This window comes from Eleutherodactylus coqui, chromosome 8 (genome assembly GCF_035609145.1).
Source record: "Eleutherodactylus coqui strain aEleCoq1 chromosome 8, aEleCoq1.hap1, whole genome shotgun sequence".
Classification (NCBI taxonomy): domain Eukaryota; kingdom Metazoa; phylum Chordata; class Amphibia; order Anura; family Eleutherodactylidae; genus Eleutherodactylus; species Eleutherodactylus coqui.
This window is the reverse complement of record NC_089844.1, coordinates 64485938-64497332: the sequence shown is the minus strand read 5'-3', so window position 1 is coordinate 64497332 and position 11395 is coordinate 64485938.

Genomic DNA, 11395 nt, shown 5'->3' with positions numbered 1-11395 from the left:
CATCGGGACAGCGGGGAGTCGTGCGGCGGACCTCGGTGAGTAATTTCAGCTGCTCCGATGGATCCGATCCATCAGAGCAGCTGAATCTTTAACTTTTATTGCACTTTTATTTACTTTTTTGCGATCGGCGCTATCCATTGCATAGCGCTGATCGCAATGCCGGGGGGGGGGGGGGGTCCGCACAGCCCGGGATGACAGCTCCATGCTGTCAGCTACCTGCGGACACTGACAGCATGGAGCTGTCACGTCCACAGCCCGAGGGGCATTATTCTCTGCAGGACACATGTTTTTACGTCCTCAGAGAATAAAGCCCACTTCGGGAGGACGTAAAAACACTATGGGCTGGTCGTTAAGGGGTTAAAGGCACTGGCTCTTTCACAATTGGAGCTTCCCGTATGAAAATTATACACATGACTCCAAAGTGCAGCATAAAATCAAGTGAGCAAGTGTTCTATGGATCAGTTTCAGTGTGAATCCACAAATGGGTAGTTCCACACGGGCGATCACGATAAAATCATGTCTTTTTTCCCACGATTTTTGAGTGTCAGCGCTGCTTTTTCTCACAAAACATCGCTGCCACTTGCGATTTTTTTTCGTGTGATTTTCTTGCACAATTTTGCTGCGATTTTTTTTTTTGCGTTAAAGTCAATAGGACTTTCTAATCTTAAAAATTCATCACAAAGCATGAAAATTGCAAGTTCGTGCTTTGTGATGTGATAAAAAGGGAAACATAGGAGATGAAGAAAAATTAAAAAAAAAAAATAAATAAATAAATAAAATCGCACATTGCAGAAAAATAGAGCATGCTGCAATTTTTTTCTCGCAATATCGCATCAGTGAAAACATCACAAATGTAAAGGAAACAATTGAAAATCACTGGTTTCATAATTCTGCACTTTTACTCTCTCTTGCATAGCGTGAACATTGCGCAATTTTATCGCCCGTGTAAAACCACCCTTAGAATGAGAAAAATGAGCGACATCACACGGGACATGATCATCAGTGCTGGAGTAACTGGTACAAGTATTTCAAAAACTGACAGTCTTTCCTTTCTCATGCAAAAGTGTTGAGCTTCTAGCGAAAATGGTGTAATCAAGGAAAACATCCAGCAAGGGTGGATCTGGTGGATGTAAAAAAAAAAGTGTAGATAAAAGGAGTCAGAGGAGGACGTCAAGAAGCATTCTAATGAACAGGCAGTGCACAATCAAGCAAATTGAAGCTGGATACAACCCTGATACGTCAACTAATAGTTCTAAATGCCCAACTTGTTGTTTCTTAGGACAGTTCAGCAATAACAGCAGAAGACCAGTTAGATCACTGACAGCGGAAAAATATTGAAAGGTCAGATGACTCAAGACTTTTTAAAATTAATCTATGCAGTAATAGATATAATTCTGAAGCAACTAAATACAATCTAACATAAGGAAAATATGCAACACTATTTTGAGATTCTTATACTTTGAATGACTTAACCTTATTTTTTTCTGTGTGATCTAGGATTATTGTCCGGTCAAACTTTCTTTTGTGACTATTTACAATTGCAACGATTAGAGATGAGCGAACGTACTCGTCCGAGCTTGATATTCGTGCGAATATTAGGGTGTTCGGGATGCTCGTTACTCGTAACGAGTACCACGCGGTGTTCCGGTTACTTTCAGTTTCCTCTCGTTTGCGCGCTTTTCTGGCCAATTGAAAGACAGGGAAGGCATTACAACTTCCCCCTGTGACGTTCAAGCCCTATACCACCCCCCTGCTGTGAGTGGCTGGGGCGATCAGATGTCACCCGAGTATATAAATCGGCCCCTCCCGCGGCTCGCCACACATGCCTTGTGACTTAGCTGAGGGAAAGTGCTGCTGCTGGTGCTGCTGTAGGGAGAGCGTTAGGAGTCAGTGTAGGCTTCAAGAACCCCAATGGCCCTTCTCAGGGCCACATCTACTAGTGTGCAGTACTGTGTTAGCACAGTAATTTTTTTTTTTTTGTCCAAAATTGGATCTGCAGAGCATTGCGCCCAGCAATAGGGACAGAAGTGGTGGTTAGGCAGGGAGAGTGTTAGGAGTTAGTGTAGGCTTCAAGAACCCCAACGGTCCTTTCCAGGGCCACTTCTATCCGTGTGCAGTACTGCCCAGGCTGCTGTTAGCAGTGTTGCATTTTTTTTTTTTTTTCTCAAAACCGGCTGTGCAGAGCATTGCACCCGGCATTAATACTACAGGGATAGAATTGTGTAGGCAGGGCCAGAAGACATTTCTTATTCATTGAATACACGCAGTGGGGTCTTCCCTTTGCTAAAAAGGAAAAGAAATTATATTTGGCCTGCCTGTGTCAGTCCTAAGGTCTGCGTGTACGTGTGTGCTGCGTGTACAACGTACAAAAATCAGACGCAACCAGCTACGCTTTACTGCAGCCTAGCGCCATTGTGTATCCTGACTGGCAAATACCTGCTCTGCTAGAGTTAATAACTCTGCTACACTATACTTGTGTGACACTTTTTGAGGGCCACACCACAGATATTAAACTTCTTGTTCATTGAATATATGCAGTGGGTGCTTCCCTAAGCTAAAAAGGAAAAGAAATTATATTTGGCCTGCCTGTGTCAGTCCTAAGGTCTGCGTGTACGTGTGTGCTGCGTGTACAACGTACAAAAATCAGACGCAACCAGCTACGCTTTACTGCAGCCTAGCGCCATTGTCTTTCCTGACTGGCAAATACCTGCTCTGCTAGAGTTAATAACTCTGCTACACTATAGTTGTGTGACACTTTTTGAGGGCCACACCACAGATATTAAACTTCTTGTTCATTGAATATACGCAGTGGGTGCTTCCCTTTGCAAAAAAGGAAAAGAAATTATATTTGGCCTGCCTGTGTCAGTCCTAAGGTCTCCGTGTACGTGTGTGCTGCGTGTACAACGTACAAAAATCAGACGCAACCAGCTACGCTTTACTGCAGCCTAGCGCCATTGTCTTTCCTGACTGGCAAATACCTGCTCTGCTAGAGTTAATAACTCTGCTACACTATACTTGTGTGACACTTTTTGAGGGCCACACCACAGATATTAAACTTCTTGTTCATTGAATATACGCAGTGGGTGCTTCCCTTTGCAAAAAAGGAAAAAAATTATATTTGGCCTGCCTGTGTCAGTCCTAAGGTCTCCGTGTACGTGTGTGCTGCGTGGACAACGTACAAAAATCAGACGCAACCAGCTACGGTTGAGTGCAGCCTTGCGCCAATTTCTTTCCTGCCTGGGAAATCAAATCACTGGTAATACAGCATGCTGATGGGTAGGGGTAGGCCTAGAGGATGTGGACGCGGCCGAGGACGCGGAGGGCCAAGTGAGGGTGTGGGCACAGGCCGAGCAAGTGCGGTGGCCAGGGGTAGAGGCAGGGCCAGACCGAATAATCCACCAACTGTTTCCCAAAGCGCCCCCTCGCGCCATGCCACCCTGCACAGGTCAAGGTGCTCTACGGTGTGGCAGTTTTTCACAGAGACGCCTGATGACCGACGAACAGTGGTGTGCAACCTTTGTCACGCCAAGATCAGCTGGGGAGGCACCACCAACAGCATGCGCAGGCATATGATGGCCAAGCACCCCACAAGGTGGGACGATGCCCGTTCAACGCCTCCGGTTTGCACCACTGCCTCTCCCCCTGTGCCCCAACCTGCCAGTGAGATCCAACCCCCCTCTGAGGACACAGGCACTACCGTCTCCTGGCCTGCACCCACACCATCACCTCCGCTGTCCTCGGCCCCATCCAGCAATGGCTCTCAGCGCAGCGTCCAGACGTCGCTAGTGCCACAGTTTGAGCGCAAGCGCAAGTACGACGCCACGCACCCGCACGCTCAAGCGTTAAACGTGCACATTGCAAAATTGATCAGCCTACAGATGCTGCCGTATAGGCTTGTGGAAACAGAGGCTTTCAAAAGCATGATGGCGTCGGCTGCCCCGCGCTACTCGGTTCCCAGTCGCCACTACTTTTCCCGATGTGCCGTCCCAGGCCTGCACGACCACGTCTCCCGCAACATTGTACGCGCCCTCACCAACGCGGTTACTGCCAAGGTCCACTTAACAGCGGACACGTGGACAAGCACAGGCGGGCAGGGCCACTATATCTCCCTGACGGCACATTGGGTGAATTTAGTGGAGGCTGGGACAGAGTCAGAGCCTGGGACCGCTCACGTCCTACCCACCCCCAGAATTGCGGGCCACAATGGCGCATCTGCGGCGGTGTATGCTTCCTCCACTAAAGCACCTTCCTCCTCCTCCTCCTCCTCCAACGCAACCTCTGTCTCGCAATCAAGATGTGTCAGCAGTACGTCGCCAGCAGTCGGTGTCACGCGGCGTGGCAGCACAGCGGTGGGCAAGCGTCAGCAGGTCGTGCTGAAACTACTCAGCTTAGGAGAGAAGAGGCACACGGCCCACGAACTGCTGCAGGGTCTGACAGAGCAGACCGACCACTGGCTTGCGCCGCTGAGCCTCCAACCGGGCATGGTCGTGTGTGACAACGGCCGTAACCTGGTGGCGGCTCTGCAGCTCGGCAGCCTCATGCACGTGCCATGCCTGGGCCATGTCTTTAATTTGGTGGTTCAGCGCTTTCTGAAAAGCTACCCCCACTTGTCATACCTGCTCGGAAAGGTGCGCCAGCTCTGCGCACATTTCCGCAAATCCCACAAGCACGCTGCCACCCTGCGGACACTGCAACATAGGTTTAATCTGCCAGTGCACCGACTGCTGTGCGACGTGTCCACACAGTGGAACTCTACGCTCCACATGTTGGCCAGACTCTATGAGCAGCGTAGAGCTATAGTGGAATACCAACTTCAACTTGCGCGGCGCAGTGGGAGTCAGCCTCCTCAATTATTTATAGAAGAGTGGCCCTGGTTGGCAGCCATCTGTCAGGTCCTTGGAACATTTAAGGAGTCTACCCAGGTGGTGAGCGGCGATGCTGCAATCATTAGCGTCACCATTCCTCTGCTATGCATCTTGAGAAGTTCCCTGCAAAGCATAAAGGCAGACGCTTTGCGCTCGGAAACAGAGCCGGGGGAAGACAGTATGTCGCTGGATAGTCAGAGCACCCGCCTGTCTATATCTCAGCGCGTTGAGGAGGAGGAGGAGGAGCATGAGGAGGATGAGGAGGAGGGGGAAGAGACAGCTTGGCCCACTGCTGAGGGTACAGATGCTGCTGGGCTGTCATCCTTTCAGCGTGTATGGCCTAAGGAGGAGGAAGAGGAGGAGGAGGAGGATCCTGAAAGTGATCTTCCTAGTGAGGACAGCCATGTGTTGCGTACAGGTACTCTGGCACACATGGCGGACTTCATGTTAGGATGCCTTTCTCGTGATCCTCGTGTTACACGCATTCTGGCCACTACAGATTACTGGGTGTACACATTGCTCGACCCACGGTATAAGGAGAACTTTTCCACTCTGATTCCCAAAGAGGAAAGGGGTTCGAGAGTGATGCTATACCACAGGGCGCTGGTGGACAAACTGATGGTAAACTTCCCATCCGACAGCACTAGTGGCAGAAGGCGCAGTTCCGAGGGCCAGGTAGCAGGGGAGGCGCAGAGATCAGGCAGCATGTACAGCGCAGGCAGGGGAACATTCTCCAAGGCCTTTGCCAGCATTATGGCTCCCCAGCAAGACTGTGTCACCGCTCCCCAGTCAAGGCTGAGTCGGCGGGAGCACTGTAAAAGGATGGTGAGGGAGTACGTAGCCGATCGCACGATCGTCCTCCGTGACGCCTCTGCCCCCTACAACTACTGGGTGTCGAAGCTGGACACGTGGCCTGAATTCGCGCTGTATGCCCTGGAGGTGCTTGCTTGTCCTGCGGCTAGCGTCTTGTCAGAGAGTGTGTTTAGTGTGGCTGGGGGAATCATCACGGATAAGCGTACCCACCTGTCTACCGACAGTGCCGACAGGCTTACACTCATCAAGATGAACAAAGCCTGGATTTCCCCAGACTTCTCTTCTCCACCAGCGGACAGCAGCGATACGTAAGCAATACGTAGGCTGCACCCGCGGATGGAAGCTACGTTCTCTCTCACCATCCAAAACGGGGACATTTCTGCTTCATCAATCTGTGTCTAATATTCCTCCTCCTCCTCCTGCTCCTCCTCCTGAAACCTCACGTAATCACGCTGAACGGGCAATTTTTCTTAGGGCCACAAGGCTCACTCATATAATTTTTCTAAACAATTTTTATATGTTTCAATGCTCTTAAAAGCGTTGAAACTTTAACTTGAACCAATTTTTCGTTAAACTGGGCTGCCTCCAGGCCTAGTTACCACTTAAGCCACATTAGCCAAAGCGATTAATGGGTTTCACCTGCCCTCTTGGTTGGCCATGGCCAATTTTTTGGATGTACATTATTACTGTTGATACAGCAATTTTTGTGGGCCCTCGCCTACAGTGTAATCAAATGAATTTTTAGCCCACCTGCATTACAGCTGATGTTACATCCGCTGTGTTGGGCAATGCAATGGGATATTTTTATGTACCGCCGGTGGGTTCCAGGGAGCCACCCATGCTGTAGGTGCACACGGAGTTTAACCTACATCTGTCCACTTGTAAAGAACCCCAGTCTGACTGGGGCATGCAGTGTGGGCCGAAGCCCACCTGTATTAAGCACGACATTACTACCTCAGCTGTGTTGGGCAATGCAATGGGATATTTCTATGTACCGCCGGTGGCTTCCTGGCACCCACCCATGCTGTGGGTCCACACAGGGAATTATAAATGCATCTGTTTCCACTTGTAAAGAACCCCAGTCTGACTGGGGCATGCAGTGTGGGCCGAAGCCCACCTGCATTAAACATGACATTACTACCTCAGCTGTGATGGGCAATGCAATGGGATATTTTTATGTTCCGCCGGTGGGTTCCAGGGAGCCACCCATGCTGTCGGTCCACAGGGACTTCACAATAGGGAGTTGTACCTGCCTGTGTCTATGAATTAAAAACCGCGGTCTGACTGGGGCATGCAGACACCTTGACAGAATGAATAGTGTGTGGCACATAGGTTCCCCATTGCTATGCCCACGTGTGCAGCTCCTGATGGCGGTGGCACAGGATTCTATTTCTCATTGCTTCTGTACAGCATTGTGGGCTATCGCCCCGCCCCTTTTAAAGAGGGTCGCTGCCTAGCCGTGCCAACCCTCTGCAGTGTGTGCCTGCGGTTCCTCCTCATGGCAGACGCACTTCTAAATAGACATGAGTGTGGCGTGGCATGAGGGCAGCTGAAGGCTGCGCAGGGACACTTTGGTGTGCGCTGTGGGGGGGAGGGGGGGCGGTTGGGCAGCATGTAAGCCAGGAGAAGTGGCAGTGGAGTGTCATGCAGGCAGTGATTGTGCTTTGTTGGTGGTAGTGTGGTGCTTAGCTAAGGTATGCCATGCTAATGAGGGCTTTTCAGAAGTAAAAGTTTTTGGGAGGGGGGGGGCCCACTCTTGCGGCTATTGTGGCTTAATAGTGGGACCTGTGAACTTGAGATGCAGCCCAACATGTAGCCCCTCGCCTGCCCTGTCCATTGCTGTGTCGTTCCCATCACTTTCTTGAATTGCCCAGATTTTCACACAAGGAAACCTTAGCGAGCAACGGCGAAATACAAAAATGCTCGGGTCGCCCATTGACTTCAATGGGGTTCGTTATTCGAAACGAACCCTCGAGCATCGCGAAAAGTTCGTTCCGAGTAACGAGCACCCGAGCATTTTGGTGCTCGCTCATCTCTAGTAACGATGTATACAATAATGAGAGGTTTACACGTATGTTTTGAATCATCAATAAAAATCATTTGGTTAAAAGATTTCTGCTGCATCATGTTGATAGGAGGATCAGAATTTGGTGCAAGCAGCATAAAAGGTGGAACCCTTCCTGTCAGGTGTCAACACTTCAGGCAGGCAGATGTGCAGTAATGATATGCCTAATACTTTATTGGTACACCGCGGGTCCTCTGATACCTGTGGATGGATTCCACAATTAACTACTGTGGTTCTACAGACCAAAAGAGGTCCAACATGCTACTAGATTGGAGAGTGACTTTCTGGCCTCCTGCACCAACAAACCATTGGTCTATTTCTGCTACATTGATGATATCACAATCATTTGGACCAACACCGAACAAGAACTAATAAAATTCCATGAGAGATTCAATGCATTCCACCCCACCATAAACCTGACATTAAGGTACTTGTATACTGAAATCAACTTTTTGGACACCACCATAGAAATTTCAAACAACTCAGTACAGACATCCCTATACCAGAAACTGATTGATCTACCCACATACCTCATATAGGACAGTTACCATCCTAAGCACATCAAAAGGTCCATTTTCTACAGCCAGGCCATCAGATACAACCAGATCTGCTTCAACCCAACAGACAGAGAGGAACATTTACACAATCTCAAAATGACATTTTTAAATTAGGGCTACCATCCCACCTCAATTGTTGACCAAGTCGCCAGAGCCACCAGGATACCCAGAAATCAACTACTCCAATACAAGGACAGACGTGTGCCTCTAGTAGTGACCTACAATTCACAGCTAGAGGTACTAAGGAAGACTGCAAAGAAACTTCATCATACCGGACACAAGGATGACTGTCGGAAAACCATATTCCCGAACCCTTCCCTCCTATGTTACAGGCAACCTCCTAATTTTAGTAACTTTATAATCAGGAGTGTATTGCCCTCAGACACACAAAAAGAAACTTATTCCTGTAATGTAAAGAGCTGCAAGACCTCCTCACATATACTGACTAAGGACAGGATACGGATCCCCAACACACAGCAGGACTATAAGATCCCTGGGATATCTACATGTTCCACGTCCAATGTTGTGTACCTGATCCGATGCAGTAAGTGTCCTGTTGGGGGGCTTTATATCGGGGAAACAGGACAAAAACTGAGAGCCAGGATGAGATCTCATCGCCACTCAATTGGAGAGGAAAAGACAAAATTACTTGTGGCAAAACATTTTTGTGGTCACGGATATAGCATACAGCAGATAAGAGTTATCATACTGAAGGGCAACTTCAAGTCACAGCATCACAGAAGAATTTGGGAGTATAAGTTAATGGGCATATTTGATACCCTCAATGATGAATGAACCTCAGCCCAGGATTCATGCATAAGTGGAGAATATGAAAGGTCTGAGAGAGGTCAAGATGGGTGTCCTCTTTCCAATCATTGTTTTTTTTTCTGTTTGTTTTTTTTTTCATAAAAATTCAGAATTTGATTGTAATAATGTTGCCATCCAATAGGTGGTGCTGCAGAGGCACCATTTCCATCTCCTTCTATGTGCAGCTTGTAAAGTATAGATAACAGATATCATAAAACTGTCACATTCCTCAGCTCAGTGGACTGATTAAGTATTCACATCTTTGCTCAGATTGTCTGGTGTTATTTTAAGTCTCAAATTTCCGTGTATGAACATTTATTTAGATCAAGATGAGTGTCCTCCCCCTCCCCCCTGTATTTATATGCTATATTTCTGTCCCATCCAAACCTGTTTCATTAACCTGATGAAGGGTCAATAAGAAGAACCCGAAAACGTGCTATAACATCATGTATTTTTGTTAGCCATTAGTAGGCATCATATCTACAAGATCACCTGGTTTCGCTTACTGAGAACAATCATACTAGATTGGGGTCTATAAAAAAGTGGTGATTCACTTTATGTATGCTTTATTATAACTCTGTACAACTTGGAGGTTACAAGAAGTTTTCTATTTTCTGCTAAAGAAAGGGACAACTAATTTAACATTTTCGAGGCATACTAAATGACTAGAGGATGACCTAAAAAAGTTTTAAGAATCAGTTAAGCGTAAGTCTAGAGAACTGAAACTTTTTTGCTCATGTAGCTGTTAAAATGGGACTCCATTAGAGCAAATAATGATCCATCCTCATGTCTAATAAATAATGTACATTTTATGTAATGGAAAAAATGAATTTCACATGTATTCATAGAGGAGTTGGAATGAACGTGATTGAAATGGACACTTACTCCTCCGTCAGATGGTCAGAGATGATTATGTTTCAGATGCATTTTTCTTTCCTTGCTTAGATCTGTATGAAAAAGCAACTTATGTTTCAGAATTCCAAATAGACTAAAAATTGGGTGCAAAAAAGCTCAGAAAAAACACATTTCTATATATATTTTATAAAGACATGAATTTTTAGGGAATTTTTATTCCTATAGAAAAATCTATGAGAGAACGTGTGAAAAAGAGAGCATGCTAAATTTTGAAGAAAAATATGTAGCCAAAAATGCATGAAAAGTGAAAAAACACAAAAAATGCACTATATAGTGTGAGCCTGTGTCTTTTTAATAGTTTTTTTGTACAGACATTCTGTTTTTTCATTTTTTTTCTATAAGGAAATTTATGGGAAAACAATAAAAAATGCCATATCTACAGCATGCAGTATTTTACAAATAAAAGAAAAACACTATGAACTTCTAAAGTAAGGAGAAAAGACACAAATAGAGCATTGTTTAGAGTACATTTCATAATATCTTCCTGACCTACAGCCCATATGTGGCCATGGTGTTTTTGGGAAAAAAAAATAAAACAACAAAAAATGCCATAAAAAAATCATATTGAATTGCCACTTTATTAGAGACACCTGCCCTTTCACACTTGCCATTTTCCTGTATGGAAATTTAAACATAGGAGCCCAAAGTGCAGCATAAAATCAGAGCAACTTTTTCATGGACCAGTATCAATCCACACTAGAATGGGAAATTAAGTGCTATGAGTGACTTTAAACAAGGCCTGGTCATTGGTGCTAGATCAGCCAGTGCAAGTATTTCATAAACTGCCAATCTTGTGCAATTTTCTCATGCAATGGTGATAAGAGCATACGAAGACTGGGGTGATCAAGGAAAAACAATAGGGATCCTGTTGACACAAACGACTCATCTCTGAAAGCGCTCAGAGACGGATGTCAAGAATCATTCTAACAAACAGGCGGTGACAGACAAGTTCACTGCAGTTGAATCCAACGCTGGTGCTCCAACTAGCATGTCCGGATACACAACGTGTCGCTCTGGGATATGACAGTAGATGACCAGTTATAGTGCCATTGCTAAGAGAAATCGAAAAGCAAGAGTCCAGAGGGCAAAATATGCAAAAATTGGTTCACTGAGAAGTAAAAAAAAACATTTACTGCCAAAGTCCATATATCTGCCACACCATTCTGATAGGGGTGTCAGAATTTGGCACAAGCAGCATGAATCGATGAACCCTTCCTATCAGGTGTCAACAGTTCAGGCCGATGGAGGTGGAGTAATGCTTTCTTGATACTCTAATGAATTGCTGTGGTTCTGAAGGCCAAATGTTTCTAATGTACTACTAGATGGATGTCAGTAACAAAGTGGCCAATCAGTATATGTGCAAAAGTATACTA